At 29.2% G+C, this 19,154-nt stretch overlaps 3 long non-coding RNA genes across 3 annotated transcripts; 1 reads left to right on the forward strand and 2 right to left on the reverse strand.

The window, feature by feature from the left end:
* Positions 1–1,097: 1,097 nt before the first annotated feature.
* Positions 1,098–2,591, reverse strand: LOC111038927. The gene is made up of 3 exons (XR_002605031.1): positions 2,459–2,591; positions 2,232–2,379; positions 1,098–1,248 (listed from the first exon to the last, which is right to left on the reverse strand). It is a non-coding gene; the product is annotated as an uncharacterized LOC111038927 (long non-coding RNA).
* Positions 2,592–11,247: 8,656 nt separating this feature from the next.
* Positions 11,248–12,735, forward strand: LOC111038928. Its single transcript, XR_002605032.1, has 3 exons — positions 11,248–11,374; positions 11,447–11,595; positions 12,602–12,735. It is a non-coding gene; the product is annotated as an uncharacterized LOC111038928 (long non-coding RNA).
* A 4,547-nt stretch (positions 12,736–17,282) lies between these two features.
* On the reverse strand, positions 17,283–18,715 carry LOC111038931. Its single transcript, XR_002605035.1, has 3 exons — positions 18,582–18,715; positions 18,318–18,465; positions 17,283–17,422 (listed from the first exon to the last, which is right to left on the reverse strand). It is a non-coding gene; the product is annotated as an uncharacterized LOC111038931 (long non-coding RNA).
* Between the last annotated feature and the right edge of the window lie 439 nt (positions 18,716–19,154).

Below are 19,154 nucleotides of genomic sequence, written 5' to 3' on the forward strand. Positions count from 1 at the left end.
GAAAACGACACAATGTGTCTTTCAGGAAAAACATAAAACTGATACCGGGTATCAATGATACATTGATATTGGATAATATTATGCGAGAAAATGTTTATAGTCCCCTCGGGATTTTGTGTATTATACGTGGTATTTTCATTAAATCATGTCTGGATGTCAGGAATCAGCATTCGATGGCATGGTGTCAAGTGTGTGTGTTGGGGGGGGGGGGCATGCGTGGAATCAGCATTCGTTTTCTGGCTGGTCTGCGGAGTCACTGAGCTGTAAATACGAAACGTCCGAAAGGACCGATAGACTTGTCGCGCTACAAGGACAGAGCAATATCGATCCCGTTTACTTTACTCTCTGAATTATAAAAAAAAAAAAAACAATACTTGGATTCATTATCACTGAGAATTTTATTTTTATTGATACGATACCAAAGAAAATGATAATACATCTAATTGAATCAAAACGGTGGTCTCCGGTTTTTCAGTGCACGGATCACTATAATATAAGTAGGTGTAGGTACAAACTTGCGTTCCACGTTTACAGTTCGGTGAACAATGGTAAATGGCGGTGAGACGCATACATTATCATCAACTTCTTCGTTGAATTACAGCAGTTCAAGTACATTCTAAATAAACACATAATTCTTAACAATATTATTATTGTTCAGTGCGAACAGACGTGTTTGAAGTTGTAACGTTTTCGCGACCAATATTGTAGAGTGCATATCATACATATTTTTTATGTAAGACTGCATTCACATTTCGATTTAGTTGCATTGCACGGAAACCACCACAACAAGTAAACTAATATATTTTACGGCGTAATGCAACAGAATAAACGACTTCTCAAAAAGTAGAGTACTTGAGCGTTTAAATTCTTTATACGTTTTGAATAGTATTAAATGACTTACATACAGTATTGACGGTGTACGTTTTAAATAAACTTTTCACAAAACTGTTCATTTTGAACTGTGTTTTAAAAACGCAATTTTTTCGGTCGCACTATTATACGGCAATACGTTATATTATAGCTGTCGAATTCACAACATTGCTACCTATATTTTAGGCACCTTTGTCGGGGTGCTGAATGAAGAAATAAACAAAAAATTTAAATGTCGGGAAAATCGTGGTTTATTTTGCAGTGGCAATACGTTAATTATAATATACATTTATTTACTACATATTATTATAATTTGCGTATTGTTTGGGCTATGGCATTTTTGAGTTTGAGATCGATGGACTACATGAATTAACAGTTCTGAAACAAAACAAACATACAAGTCGATAAGTAAAAGCATATATTATTATCATCGTATGTGATGCGATGAAACACAACCATAGTATAAAATTATATTTTATTTGTTGCAGTAAAATTTAGCTTTACAAGTCTAGTGAGTATTTCCAGTTAAAATTAAAAATGAATTATTTTTAATGGCAATAATCTCATCATTTGTTAGTTCGTTGACCTATATTTGGTTTCTCAACTGTTGGCTTTGATTGCCATAATTAATGGTGTATACAAGTAAATGAAATAAAAAATGCTCTACCCTTATATTACAAGCAAATTTAATACACGGGTCGTATAAAGAAAAACAATTTTTATTTAAAAAACTATGATGGGTGATAATTAATATAGTTTTGATAAATGGGGAATAACGTACGTAATTGCTTAAAAAAAAAAAACTATTCGATAGCGGAACTATCAGGATAAATTGAGATAATATACCTATTGTATTTTTAATTATATTAATATAATATTATATATATTATAATATATATTTATATAATATTTTAATATCATGCAACATAAGTCTTGGCAAGTTAATGATAATTTGAGTTAAGTTGAAAGAAAACATTTTAAAAAGTTTAAAGTTAATAGTTATCCCAATTTTTTTTTTCAATTCAATAAAGTTATATGAAAATATACCCAATTTAAGTTATTGTTAATTTTTTTTATACCCAGGCTCCAGTATAAGTATATTACAAGTTTTTATTTTTTAATTATAATAAAAACAATACATTTTGTATATGTTTATGATGCACGTAATATAAAAATGAATCGTACTAATTATTTGATATATATTATTCTTTGCAAAGTATAGAATAGATTTAACGATCGATCTATGCATACACACAAAATTGTTATCACAAAATCGAAACACAATAACAATACGAATTGGAAAAAAATACCAGCTCACCACAATTATTCGAAATCAAAAAATCACAAAATCATTAACTCACCATCAATTGGCTGGTGGCTGGGGTGGCCTTGGCGACGGTCTTGATGGCCTTGGCAGATTGGACTTGTCCGACGACAACGATGTTCATGGATACCTTTTCAGCGCCCATTTTTGGTTTTTGGTTGGTTTTTGAGGAGAAATGTGGAAAACTGCAAATGAAAAAATAAATAAAAATATTTAGCGAAGTTCCATAGATGAAAAAAAGGTACCTTCCAAAGGTATACTCACCAAAGAATAGATTTGCACAAAAAGATGTGTTATGCCGGAATCGAGATCTCCGGCGTCTTATATACGCTCTGATAAGTGAGCGAAAATCGACAAAAGTGGGAGCGAACGTGGCGTGATCGTTATAAACCGTAAATAATAATATTATCGGACGATGTTTTAATGATAATAATTATAATATTATACAATGATGCAATTGTGTGTATCGTGTATGAGAAACGAGTACCCATAATGGTATTATTGTTTGTTTATTTTATTTTTTCGTCATACACCAGACGCATATTATAAACCAATTAATACAAAACGATGCATTAATAATTTATTTAAATAAAATCTGTGAATGTCGATTTATTTGTTTCGGCGAGTATATATTATTTCATGATTATTCGCCAATCGTGTCCCACGATCGTTCCTAGCGTCAATGAGATCGAACAATGTCCTTTTGACTAGATACCCACTTTTGGTTAACATTGTACCTTGTTTAAATACTAGTATTTGGAAATATTACGTGCATAAAAAATGCACGAGACACTATTTATTATCGGTATTTGATAAGTTTGTATTTAAATACTTAGAGTACCTGTTTATGGTTATTGACGGCTAAATAGACACGTTTTACGTGCAATAGTATGATCGCGTTTATCGTGCACAGCAGTTGTGTATAACGTAGTCATTTCAAGTCGATTAAGATTTTTAGCACATTTTATTGGTTGCGTATAATAATACTTTTGTAATAATAATATTGTGTAGATGATTGTCAATACCGTGTGGTCTTATGATTTAATGAGTATGAAATATTGAAAACATATTTATTTGATTTTGTGTTTTTTCAGTTTTTTGGTATGTTTCATAAAACCATCAACAGATGGTCAGACTGATTTCATATACTTGATTAGTAATTATATGAATATTCAAAGGTGGGCATTGACTTGTTAAAAAGTTAAAGTCAAGTTATAAACATCTAATTTTTTTTTAACTGTTTAACTAAACCAGTTAATTAGTTTTGTTTTGAACTTATTAAAATGTGTATAGTTTAACTAACATTTCTTATTTGATTATAGTGCAGTTACGTTAATATTAATTTTTTATATCACTTTGATGATTCAAAAAAAAGCGAAAATTTTCAATTATGTATAGATGTAAGTTTGAAATTTCTGGTAACAATGTACTATACTACTATAAGAACAATTTAGTGTCTTATGTTTACAATGTTAATCAGCGTCTTGGTAAATGTTTGAGTGAATCAAAATACTGGGGCAGTTTATAACCTTAAGAATTTTGTGGCTTGAAAAAAAAATTAACTTTTTTTAACTGACTTAAGTTAGTTTTATTTTCCATCTCAACTTGAAACTTAACGAATTTATTTTTGTCTTCATTAACTTTTAACTTAACTGAAGGCAATTCAATTGAATAACTTGACTTCTCACAGTTGATTATTTTCATTAATTTACCACCTTTGTCAATATTTGTTATTCTCGATCAAGGTGAAAAGAAGAAATATTATATACATAGAATAGGTAATTATTACGTGATTTATGTAATGTAAAATGTAAACGATATTTCTATAACCAATTCCACTTAACTATGTTTAGGTATTTACTGTACTTCCAACTACACATAGCCTTAAACTAAAATTTTATTTTTATTTTTCATAAAAGTTCCTCAAATACTTCAAAATATTTAATTTCATGAAATATTAGATCGTTGAATTACCGTGTATTTTTAGATATCTATATTTCGTCACATCAAAACACTCACCGCGTTTCAATAAATATTTTTGAAAAGTAATTTTTTTTTTTTAGATATTATACTAATAAATTGAACTACATCTTAACTATAGATATTTTTAAAATCATTATTTTTACTCACGTCTCTATTTAAATACCAACTGCAAGCATCTAATATTTAATTTTACTTTTGTCAATATTATAATGACCGAGGCCTATTACGTGCTATTATAATAATATCGATCGAAATCTATCGCATTATTGCCTTTTAAGTCTGATTCGTAGGTCAGTTCTACGTCCCAGTAGGTATACCTACTTATTTTTATGTATACACTAATTAATTGGTAATATAAAAGTCATATAATCTAATGCTTTCGTGTTACCACCAGCTGGTAAACTCGAAGTCACGTTTACGTATATTTTATGAATACATTTAGCGCCTTGATGGGTCATAATTCCGTGTTTGAAACTTTGAAATGTGACAACAGTGAACTCCATCGCATTACTATTAATTATGATTATAACCGTACACTTATCAAATTTGAAAATGTTTGTCTACTGTTTTAGTTTATTGGAGGTACTCCAAGTAATATCAAACATAAGACAGGGATGAATGATCAATTGTCAATAATGATTATGTATCGATGAACAATAATATAACTATCACACTGATAATAAAAAATATAATCAACTCGTCATTGAATACAATGGATTTATAGCTAGAGTCTGCCATAAATCGGTGGCATATAGTAAAATAGGCGATATCGAGAACCTATAGTAATCGTGTTTCATTTTTAGATTCGATATTTTCACATAGTAAAAAATCGAAAATCTTCGAAACCTTTATATTAATAAATCATGTCGTAACACAATGTTTAAAAACAATTTCAGTCGACAAGATTCTGTAGTGTTTTTGTTTGCTGTTCTTTTCTAAAAGTCTTGGAAAAATAATATTCTTTTGGCAAACATTAAACATTGCGATTAAATCGTATAATATTATGGAATAAACGACACAACGTAACTACATATTTTAATGTTTAGTTCGACGGTTACATATTTTATATGTTTCCAGCTGATCCCGATTGCCCGTTAAAAGTACCAACTCATGATTAAAAATGTGTGTTGAATTCGTCATATTTAAGTACCAGACATGATATGATGTTCGACATTTCCAGTGACAAATTCCATTGGATTTGCCCCATCTTAATTTCCGTTGAAGATTTTATTAACACAGACGTATAAAATACAGGACTACAATATTATATTCTAACTGATTTTTTTTCTCCGATTTTCAGCTTCGTTTAGGTAAATCAATTTTTAAAATCGTTACCTAAGATAACCAATTGCTTATTTTTTATTTCATCTGTACTAAATTTTTAACCGATTGCGACCCCATAATAAACGGAAGTATGTCATTATTATTTCTATAAGAAATTCTGAAAATTAGCAATAAAAAAAAAATATGGGCCACTCGTCGAAATAAAATATAACAGCTTCTAGATCCTTGGGACGATGGTGTAGATTCCCGATGGTAAAAATCGGTCGAGTAGTTCCAGAGATTACTACGAACAAACAGTTTTTCCTATTTATAAATTAGTATTGATTCCTACAACGAACTTAAACAATCGTCAACTTCAATCACACTTCAATCAAAAATATATAACTATACCGAATCATTATCATAATATTGGTATTGGCGCAATATTACTGCAAGAATATTTCTTGAAACATATCAAATTACGGGAAAAAATATTATAAATTTAAAAAAAACACAACAATTCTGCCTACATTGTTATTTGTGTCAATATTTTAATTCGTAACTCTTAGGTATAATTTAACTTAGCTATTAATATAGTACATTACACTTTTATAAAATATAACTTGACCTTGTGAGAAAGTCTATTAAAGGTAATTTAATTATTTGACGATATCGGAAAATTGTCGTTCGTGTATATTTTTTGTCCTTTTCTCGTTCCAACCTGTCGTCTACCTAAGCCAAAACTATGTCAATACACATCTTATCGTTCCCGTCGAATATTGGTATAGTTATTTTCTACGTTCGACCTTAAACTAGCTTCTATTGCAATATACCGATTATAAATTTAAGAAAAAATATACCGAATATTTTACAAACCCGTGAACGATTTCACTTCCCGGGGTTAGTTTGAAACGATTCTGACTTCAAACACTAATGCTAGTCAAGTACATCGCAAGTGTTTGCTTATATTTTGGTATTTAAACATTTTGAACTCTATTTCCTGTCAATATGTGTGTTTTCACCCAACTGGGGCGTGCATATTATTGTAAAATTTATTATTATTTAATAGGTTTACTCGCTTAATTATAGTCGAATCGACTTTGGATGTTTTTGTTTTTCTATTTTGTTAACGGTTAAAAAATATAACGACGATAACAAAACACCATTTGTCTGTTGTGCAACATAAATTCATAATAATATTTATTATTTTATCAAGTCGGATGGCGTGGCGTGATCGCAGGTGCCTCGACGTCTGTTATCGTATTGGTCGACGCCAGAGTGGTGCCACCAGCTTATTACACATGACGCACAATATTATCATAACATATTATTTTAATAGTTTTTTTTCGACACTAAGAATAATAAATTACTTGAAATTTAATTTTTCTTATCTCGCCGCGCACCCGATAATCACAATGTAATTACCGTTTTAAGCTATTGATACACTAATAATGAATAGCCATTACGTTACCGAGTTAAGTATGCATTTTCGAATATTTAACGGAATACATTATTTGGTTATAATATTATTATTATTTAATTTTATTTGGCATTGTTTAGATTCATTCGGTTAATATTGTTCTTGTTCTTGATTTGGAGAATAATCGTTAATTTCCATATTGTAGTTGCAGTGCCACAAATGGTAAAAAAAGAATAAAATAAAATAAATTGAAATTATTTTTCAACTCGTATAGCGCAATTGATAAGACGTCAAAAAAACACATATTCATTTTCCGATACTCATGTGGATAAAAAAATTAAATATTAAATAAATAGGCTCTCGCCAACTCTCGTAAAATTACAATTAAAACTTAAAATCCGTTTATAATTGTTTTTTTTTTTTACAAGGACTGCAGTCGAGAACCGACATTATAATATTTTGAATGTAAATCCTTTACAGGTACCTGTACAAAAAAAAAACATACCTACAGACATATATTATTATTATGAATTCACAGAGTACGGATTTCTAGTGTTTCGTTTATGCTTCAGTTCGTAAATGAATTCCTTATTAAAGACGAGTTTTCTAGCATTTTTTTAAAAATATTTCAAGAAAATTATTATATTTTTAAACTTCATAACACACGTACACAATCATTTTACTCAATATTTTGTATGACGGGTAGATAATTGTTTTATGATACAATTTATAGACAATCGTGATAGTTCCAATCCACTGTTCACACTAATACTGTTTTACTGAATATTATGAAATATGAAATAAATATGGTCAAAAAATATAATCATAAATTTGTTTTAACATGGGAGATATGGTTAACAATAATTAAGTACAACAATTCAAAGCAAAAATATTTAAGGTAAAATGTCAACGTTTATATTATATGCCATACGATTAAATTAATAAAATAAACGTTCATGTGATTTGAAGGTCTCGTCGAATCAAAGGAACATTAATTATTTTAGTGAACAGTCGAAATATGAAATTTCTAAGGGGATATAATTGTATGGGCCATTCGAAAATCGTAATTTTATACTCACGAGGAGCCGATGAATCAATGTTTTTTTCTGAGCAGTAATAATTTTAGCATAAAGTTTTTATTTTAAAATTTCTCGGGAAGACTGAGTTTTTAAACTTTCGTGCCAAATTCATAGTAAATAGTAATGCAATGCAGAGGATGGCACATTTTTACACAGTAAAAACACAATTACTACACAATTACACCAGCCAATAAAGTGATAGATCCTCCAAGTTAATTACATAATTATTGCATTGAAGGTGATTAAATACAGAACTGTACTTTTGATGCACCTAAGAGTTTTTACACAACAAACGTACCTGTAATAAACGTAAATCAAAATATTAAATCAATACAATATTGTATTTGAAATATAAAAACAAATAGTTTTACTCGTGGAATTGTTAAAATGAATGTCACATAATTGTCATTGCTGGGCTTAGGAATTTTATAGAATATAATTTTGACAGTGTTAATACACAAGTGCGTTCATTTTAAACAGTTTTAAAAGAAACGTTCAATTCAGAAAAATATACTGTCGAAACAGTTTAGTCGTTCGACTATAAATAATACATAAAGTATACCGTATTATGATACTGTTCTCTCGATTAAAAAGGTTCCGATGAAACAGAAAAAACAGACGAATATAAAATTAACCGACTATGTACCTATAGATAGTAACTAATAACTTTTGTCCGTACGAATAACAGAGTTTGTCGATACATAACTAACTTGATCATACAGGTGATATTATCATACAAATGTCTAAATAACTCGAATTTCTAATAATTAAGAAAACAATTTTCCGTTTCAATTGATAAGAATTAAAGTTATGGAATACCGACATAGGCGAATAGTTAAATATGATTTACATCCATCGTATACTTCTGTTAGATCATGTGTATGTCATATATCCATGCGAAGCCCGATAAATACTCGAAGTGTACAATGGTCGTGGACCAATGCATACGATATTAATCATAGTGACCGAAATAATTATTAACGACACACGAAACCGAATACGATCGGCACAGTAAAATGTAGGATTTAAAATACGAATGAATTCTTAGAAAAAAATATTCGATTCGCATAAATTCGTGTCTAACATAATAATATTGTGTACTTTAATTCGTTTATATTATAAACGGTCTGCTTATTTATATGATAGCTGGACTTATCAACTGAAATCGCAATAATTTATAATTCACATACGTACTTTAGGGAGATGTACGGAGGTGTTAATATGAGGTGAGATATTTCAAACAGCAATAACGTTCAACTTTATCCTAATTGTTGATGACCATTTTTTCCTAAAATACATTGTCGATCAAACAAAACCAAAATTAAAACTATTCAATTAAAACCCTAGGCTGCAAAATTTAAAATGTCTTCATACCAATTGTAAAATAATAACTATTATTATTATGACTATTCCACATGAATTATTATTACTATGACTCCAGGACCTTTTTAGGGGGGGTGGGTCAATGAGGACATTTTCCCTGGGTGGCCAAATATTGATCTTTTTAGGGGGGGGGGGGAGCACCGCTGTAGAACAGTGTAATATTGTGTCGATAAATATTTTTTATTTTGGAAAAATTTGTACTATGATACGGCCATAATTCGATGGCGTCATTTTTCAATCGACGATAACTGATAAGTGCTAGCATAGTATTTTAACATAACCACGGTCGTATATAGACAACCACGACGTAACCATAAAGAATTATAACTAAAACTGTGTCAAGAAAAATCAAAAAAGTGGATATAGTTTTTGGTGGAAGGGGGGGGGGGTTGGTTGCTTAAAAATATGGTTGACCCAGGGCGCAAAAATTGTTAATACGGCCCTGTATGACCAACGATTATCGTTTAGGCCACAAGCTCCTGCGTATACAATAATATCATCATGTAATATAGTACTGGTGCAGTGCACGTAACTATCTGGCGTACTATTTTTAATACCATAGTCTATTATGGTTTATACCCGGGTAGTGGTCACAGGTACCCGAGCAATATAACCAGAGTACATCGTCGAGGATATAAATTACGCTTCGGATCTTCCAGTGAAACGAAAACGTCACTGGCCGAAATCGTGCCGCACTGCGGACGCGGACGACACTTGTAGTCGTTTGTTATCGTTTACACCAGGTCGGTCGCTGATGAAATATATTTGGGATTTATCGCGAAATTGCGTACAAGTCGAAACGCGCTGCTGGTAGACAACACAAATCGAATAATGCTAGTGACTTGAAATTTCAGAAATTTAATGTCCAAACAGTATCTGAGGAGAAATTTGAAAATCTGGAAATTTCTGAAATTAATTTTTTTTTTTAACAGAGCTTACTATTTTACTTGAGATGTGTAAAAATTTGAAATATTCACTGAATTTCGAAGTATATTTCACAACATTAAAAACATAGTGCGCAAATTATATCAATATTTTTCATTTTTCATTTGTAAAGAAATACGTATTTACAATATTTGTAATATTTTCGTATATCAATCCACGGACAATAATTATATAAATATCGAATTCCCATTTTTTTATTTTTACGAATTCATAACAAATATATAGCTTTCACTCTAACTATATTTTACATTGTTATAAAATGTGTGTACCTAATTAGTTTAGAGTTAAACACTAGAGTAATTGTAATACTTTTTTCAAGAGTACCTACCTATTTTTATTTTTAGAAATATTTTTATGGTACACTTATTTGAATATTCATTACGAAGCTTTTTGAAAAAAAGTATATTCAACGTTTTTGTTTTTTACATATTCAAATGGCAAAATGTATACATTTTTAATTTCATATTACAAATATGTCGAATGTTGATAGGTATATACCATTTATGAATCAAGTTTCAAAAGCGTAGGAAGTTAATTAGTTATATAACGTCTTATAAGTTATAATATTATTCAAAGTATAGGTGTGAAGAGTGTAGAGGTACGAAAAACGTCGGTAGACGGTAGGTACACCGCTTCGCTCGCCTAAACTTTAATTAATACTTAGAAAGTTAGAAGTAACTAACTACTCGTTCGAAATTTGATTTTCAAACAAAGTAAAAAAAAAAAAATTGGCAGTAAAAGTCAATTTTTTACGACGAACTGAGTGCGTTTACCTATAAAACAGTCACCTTGCATATTACGATAATTTATTTATTATTTATACTTAAACACATAGGCAGATGATTTCCAAAATTATTTTTATTTCTAATTCACCGCGGTCGTCTTTGAAACACTTATATTCGACAGCATGGTGTGATAAAAAATATGGTTTTACAACGAAACACGAGCGTTGTCTAACGGAATAAAAATAATAATAATAATAATATCGCGATCACGCCATCGCCCCTCTCCCCGCCACTTCAAGCTGCAGGCCATCAGTAGTGTATATAAAGGAGTCCGAGATCTCGATTCCGGCATAACACATTTTTTGTGCAAATATATTCTTTGGTGAGTACGAAACGACCGAAATCGTTTTATTTCGATTTCAAATTAATAATAATTTTTTTTTTCCATTTGCAGTTTTCTCTTTTAAACCTAAAAAACCAACCAACAAATCAAAAATGGGCGCTGAAAAGGTATCCATGAACATCGTTGTCGTCGGACAAGTCCAATCTGCCAAGGCCATCAAGACCGTCGCCAAGGCCTCCCCAGCCACCAACCAATTGATGGTGAGTACACGCCATTACTGTTATTACAATTATTTCAACATTGAAATGCAGTTGAATAGCTGTTCTCGTTCAATTTGATTTCAAATATATTTCAAATAATGTTAAACACGATGAAAAGGGAATTTTATGAAGATTATTGCTAGATCATTGATATCAGTATTATATTTAAATTGTATGTTATTAAAATACGAAGACAAGAAAATAATACGAATTCATATACATTTCAACGACATATTTTTTTGATGATGGTTGTTTTTTAATCTCACATATTTTAACCGTAGGCGAGGCAATATCCGTTGACTATAATCGGTTTATTTATATCGGGTTTGATACTTCTTATATTTGAGTGTTCTGATTTGTAGTTTTTGTGTAATATTCTAGTTGAGACAAGAATTCGGTTTGTGAAATTAAGTACAAAGTTTGGCTTTGCGTATTTTTAAACATTTTCATACAAAGGCTTTCAAAGGGGAAAAAAATAAAAAATATAGGTAATAGTTATATTTTACAAAATAGTCATATCAAAACATATTATGAACAACTATTCATTATATTATGTATAAATTAAGTCTTTATTATCATATGAATACAATTTTCTTATTTGACCATTTTATAAGTAATTTTTTAATTGCAATTTATTTATCATAAACATACATATACATGTTTATGTTTATGTATATTTTATTTTCTAAAAAAAAATGTGCAATAGAAAACAATGAGTAAATATGATAATTAACAATGAATAAAAATGACATATTAAGTAAGATGGTCGGGAGAAAAGGCCCATTAGCAACACCCTCAGCTACACTTTAAAACATAATAATAAATAGTTTTTGTTTGAAATGTTTGAACGTATGAATTCGTCTTCGTAGATATCAATAGTTTAGTGTTATGAACATGTAGAACTGTATAAACTGATGTAGTATATTATGCTACAACTCATGATGAATGATTTTTATTATTAAAATATCGATTTTAATCACCGTGTTTTTTGTTTTGTTTGTTTTAGAACTGTTAATTCATGTAGTCAATCCATTTCAAACTCAAAAATGCCATAGTCCAAACAATACAATAATATGTAACTCATAATATCAGTATTGCCACCGCAAAATAAATCAGTCACATCCGATGTACATACAACAATTTGGTCTTATTTTTTAATCGTTACCTAATGTCCATACTAACGCTCTGTAATATTTTAATTACGAGATACCGTCGTATTATAATATTTATGTTGAACACTTATTATCGTTATTGTAACATGTTGATATTATGATCACGATTATCAGGTACTTAACAATATCACGAGGCAATCATGTTTTAATATTTTTTGTAGGAATATTATTGCGTATAGTAGTCATTCGCAAAGTGTTTACAGTGGTTAATATAAGTGAAATAAGAAAATTGTATTATGACAGGCCTATCGTGATGAATACGAAAACATTATTCTAATTACAAAATTAGGTTTTTTAAGATAAAATGTACTCCTTTTAACTCAGTATGATATCCGGTCAGTGTGGCATGGCTGGCCTGATTCGTAGTTTCACCTATCACGGTAATAAGTGTAATCGTTTTTGATTTGGCTATTATATATGTACGTAACTTAAATGTGTGCAGCTTACGATAAAAGACTTTGGCCGTAGATAAGCCATAGTGAGACACATACTTATAGTATTCGGTCATCGTGAAAAATGTCGATCACTCGTAGAGTGCTTTTATTTATAAAAAAAAAACGTAATATTGAAGTAGGTAATACTAGAATAATATTGCAAGATCAAGATCGATGGACTATATCTCGCTTTTAGTCTTATAGTTAGTGTTGGAATGTTGTGAAAAAAATATTCTGTATTGATTTTTGTCATAACGCCAATCATTATTTTGTTCTTTACAGGACGTTGTTTTCTATACTGAAATTGATGATTTTGAATTGAGCTTTGTTTTGAAGCTTGAAATGTGTTGAAATAACGTAACAATTTGGCACCTCACACACAGTAATTTTGGTTACTGTCAATGTTACAGAATGCTAAATATGGGTAATTCAATAAATCATTTTGATTTTTTCAATGGTGACTCAACCAGGTTAAAATCTTTAAAATCTTTGCTCTATATCACGTTGGTATTGAACTATTGACAATTAACGTATTTTATGTTGTATTATTATTAATTCATTAACTATGATTAATAATATTAGCTGATGAGTATTATGTTGTATGTAGGTACTGTACTAAACGGGAACGAAGCTTAGGTACAATACATTACGTATTTAGGTGTCCATATAAATAAAATAAAATTCAGTTTTGAACGTATTTCAATTTAAAATATTCTTGAGTGTAAGTATGAGTGATATGTTGACTAATGTTATAATATTTATGTTTGAATGTTTAATATACAAGTTTATAATTCTTTTTAAAAAATATAAATCATTTCTGTTCTTTGAAATTTTGCGCTATGGCATCATATGATACCGTACGACAAAAAAAGGTTAAAAAATTGAAAAAAAAAAAATTTTAATATTTTTCCCAACACCTAGAAACAGCAATAGTTATATGATACCGAATTTTAATATTTTATTTTTATGAAAAAAAATCTGGTGCATGAAGAATTTAAATTGACAATATCCTGGTGTATTTACACAGATACTTCTCTCTTAACAGTAAATTTAATCTATATAATTGTTTTCATATAGATAGTAGGTATTGTAATTTTGCAATGAAAGCGTTAAGAACGAACACGACAAACATGAAACAAATGAAAAGAAAATTCGTATTATTGCAAATTGGTTTGTTAAGAGTTACTATTGTTAATATTTGAAACGTTTACGTGTAATGTTATATTTTATTAGTTCTTACATTGAGTGATCAATTTATATTAAGATATAATGTTATGTATGTATTTCATAAACGCCAACAACCCTAGAAGCTGAGACGTACTTATTTGTAAAGAATAAATTATAATATATATTATTATATTCATTGACATAAACACTATCCTATACTATCCTACTATTTTCTATCGATTTCATTAAAATTTTTAAAAAACATGTATTTCACTTGCAATGTATTTGATACAATTATATTATTGTATGACTTTATTTAAATACAAATAATATAATTTAATAATATGTAGTAATATACATAATAGTATTCACACAACAAGTGTTAAAATTTGACAAAGAGATAATGACAACATTTTTTTGTTGAGAGTTTTGAGGATTGGATATCAAATTTTAAAAGTTAAACATAATATGTTTTCGAGCTGTATTTTTGCGTCTGATATTTCAGACATATTATGTCAGATCAAACAAATTGTTGCTTTAATGTAATTAATTTTTTTCATGTTATAAAAAATATCGTACGACGTGAAGAAATAAAAACTCGCTAATGGAAAGTGGGCCTTGCGCTCGTGTAGGTCGAGTCGAGTGGGTCAATGTAATGGGTGTGTTAGATTTAAATTCAATGATTTAAAATCAATATATACCAAAAACGATTCTGAGCAGAGACGGTCTATCAGCCTATGTCAAGTACCTATATTTCATGATATGTTTTTGTGTATTTATAACTTATTTTACTATTAGTGTTACTGAAGGTTGATTTATTTTTGCCAAAAACTTTGAATTTTCTATAATAATTAATATTTCATTTTTTATTACCTATTCAATTTTGAATCAATACCACCTTACTTTAGAACAGTATTAATAGCTTCATGGTAGAAATAGGTAATGTCTTTAAATTAATATAAATACTTTGAAAATGTCAATTGAAATGGTATATACATAGTAGGTGGAAATGTAAAATGTGTTATATATTACGTTAAATATGTCTCAATGAATAATGTTTTTGAGTTGCAACGAAACAACTAACATTGTTATTTTTCGTTTAGACATCTAATTTTGTCAAAATTTGAACCTATTAAAACGTGAATATAATAAAAAAATGTTTAAATTTGAAAGATCGTTAGTTTACGAGTGAATATCCAAAGCCGAAAAAAATTGAAAGCTGATAGAAATTAATTTCATACTCCGGTAGTTTTTTTTTTTGTTGTTAAAGGTACCTAGTAACTAATAAAATACGAAATATTCCCACTCCTAGAATCCTAGAAATAGCTAAAAAAAAAAAAAGTAGAAATACTTTCAAAATTGTGTCTTGTATGGAAAATGATCACATTCACTTTTTTTGAAAATTTGAATAATCTACGATTTTTCGTTTTCGAATAACTACGAACAAATAAAACGGGTTTTGGGTAAAAATCACACTGAATTATTTTTTTCTTGACGCCTTTGAAAACAACTGAGATTGGAGTCAATGTATTTTGTTAATGTGTTTTTTGCAGTGTTATAAAGAATCGAGCCGGATTGTTGTTTTGGTTGAATTTGAATATTTTAATCAGGTCGTCTGATGCACTAGCCCAAGTCGTATGTGACAATAGTTGTAATATACTGAGTACTTTGTAAAGTAGCTATCTTTTAGAGATTTTTTCACGCGGTGACCACGTGAGCCTGGACTTGAATGTAACGCCTAATATTTGTATGTGTTTTTTTTATTGGTTATGTTTTTTTCATTTGATTTAATATTAGGTCCATCTATATTCGATTTTCTGGAAAAGATTACGTAGTTAGAGTTTAGTAACCAGTTTTTGCTGGCCGTTTTTCTAATTAATTCATTGTTTCGTGTAGGTGATTTTTTGGTGTTTTAATATTTTTACTTCTACAGGAGATATTGCCGTCATCAGCAAATATGTTGGCTTTTATCGGAAATGTATAGTGTTTGTCAATTTTGAGGATTGACGCTAGAAATAGTTTGACAGATAGTGCGGATCATTGCTGTACGAAATTTGCTCGTATGAAGTTGTCAGAAATTTGACTTTGTGTTGATTTTATTAGGAATAGTCTATTTTTTAGAAAACGTCTTATAAAATTTAGCATGTTGCCAGTGCATATAATATTGTAGTAAGTTTTAATAGAATATAGTGTCTCCCCGTGACGTCATAGGCTTTTGCTATGTCTATAGTAAGCCTACTATTTGTTTGTTTCGGATGACTTGATCAGATTCTTCTTTTATTTACTACAACTATCGTAAGTAAAACGATTTTTTCTAAAACCACTTTGATTCGAAGTTATGTAGTTAACCTTTTCTAGGAACCATTAAGTCTGAAATTTAAAATGTTTACTATAAATGTACACATTGTGTTAAACAATGTTATTGGCCGATATCCTTCAGTACTTATATGTGCTTTTCCCCGGCTTGTTAATAGGAATGACTATGCCTACAATTATTTTCGTTTATCACCTATTAAATAAAAAATATGTCCCTAGTCATAACTAAAAAACCATCGTATACAATAATTATTTTGAATAATAAAAAATAATATGTTAAAAATAATAGTTGTATTATTCTAATTTACGATTATTTAATACTGCAGGCCCTATGTTACACACTTACGTCAATGTTTAGGACGACCAAATACATTTTTTTAACATTATAGTGCTGGCAATATACAAAAATCATTTTCTCATAAAATGCCATGTTTAAATATAGCTTAAATTGGTTGGTAAAATTTGAGTTAAAAAGTTAAAAAATAAGTATATCTATAGATAGTACTGTAATAATATTATAATAGTTTTTGTTGCAGACTAATAGCGGCTTATAAACTATGTCGACAACTTTGAAAGGCACAAATAAATAACAAACAAGTTAATTGACGGAAACGACTGATTTATTTTGCAATGTCAATACGCATTATTATAATTAGAAACAAATTATAAAATTATGTACTGTTCGGGCTATGGCATTTTTGAGTTTGAGATTGATGTGGATTTCATGAATTAACAGTTCTGAAAAAAAAAAAAAAAAAAATTAAATAAAAAAAAAAAAAAAAAAAATAAAAGTAAAGAATCTGCGTAGAATAAAATAATAAATTATAAAATTGATTGGTTTATAACAAAATCATTTTAGTTATCATAAGTGAAAACATTTAAAAGGCACATTTTATTTTAATTACAAGTCCGTAGGTAGGTATTATATTACAAACAATTGTGAGACAAAAATACATTTTAAACCTGCATTAAAAGAAATGTGTCACTTTGACAAATGTTGAGAATTCCATAAGAGGAATACATATTTAATTTAGTGAGTTATGATTACAAAACATGTTATGATATAGGTCATCTTTACAAATTAACCTACATATTTTAATTTTACCAATAATGTGATATTGGAATTCTGAAGAAAAATATATGCATATAGCATATAAGTTGCTCAATAGTTAATTATGATAAAAAAATTAAAATATTGCATAAATTTGTACGAAAAACGGGAAACAATAATGTTGCACCTAATGAACTATTGAACTAACTATTTCATTCTTCGACTTTGCGAAAATAAAATTAATACACCGGCCCACGTATATTAATATAGAAACACGAAAATATGTAAAAAATATTAATTAGAATTCGAAAAAAAAGCATTCACTGTTAATCGAAATTTGATTCAAAAAATATGAAGTGATTTACAATCAGGCAACCTAAGTGTGTAAGTATAATATATTTACCGGTGAAATAAAAATACATATTTATAGACCTCAACGATTTATTATTATGTATTATGTAGTTGCTACAGCTGATAAAATGTTAATTTAAATAAATTTATTATTATTATTATTATAATTTAAATTTTAAAAAAAAATTGAATGTTGCTATGTTCAAAAAATGATTTATTTTATGTACTCACCATCAATTGGCTGGTGGCTGGGGTGGCTTTGGCGACCGATTTGATGGCCTTGGCAGATTGGACTTGTCCGACGACGACGATGTTCATGGTTACTTTTTCAGCGCCCATTTTTGGTTTTTGGTTTGGTTTTTGAGGAGTAAAGTGAAAACTGCAAATAGACAAGCAAAAATAAAAAATAAATTTTAAAAAACACGAATAATTTAAAATATTATAAAAACCACAGAAATATTATTTTCCGTAATATATTGATAGGTAGGTACTCACTGAAGATTAGATTTGCACGAAAATTGCGTTATGCCGAAACTAAGCACTGGTACGTTATTTTATACACCGGTGATTTTCGATAAATGTGGAGCGGCGTGGTGGCGTGATGTAACAAGTGGTCGCCGTTGGCTGTTGACCGATAGAGCGCTTAGTGGCGATTCGCGAGCCCCAACTATATCGTACGATGTCGAACACAATAATTGTAACTCTATTTGACTTTGAAAACAAAACTTTCTGATCGATTACTGTACGATTATAATGTGCTCTACTGCTCTGATACAATAATTTAATATTATAAAACGACCAGTTAAAATATCCAACTCTAAAATTAGAATTAGTTTATAAAAATATTATTGACAGTGAATGCGTATTATCAATGGAACCAAAGTAAAGATTATTATGATTTATGATCATACTTTACATTTTAAGACATAGTTTTATTAAAAAAAAAAAGATCCACTTACAATGCGAATACATAATAATGGTTGACGACACTAAAAGTCCACCATATGCACGATGCATGCGCATTGTATACACGGAGATTAACATGTTATATTATAAATCAATATGTTT

Source organism: Myzus persicae, unplaced genomic scaffold (genome assembly GCF_001856785.1).
Source record: "Myzus persicae strain clone G006 unplaced genomic scaffold, MPER_G0061.0, whole genome shotgun sequence".
In the NCBI taxonomy this organism is placed as follows: Eukaryota; Metazoa; Arthropoda; class Insecta; order Hemiptera; family Aphididae; genus Myzus; species Myzus persicae.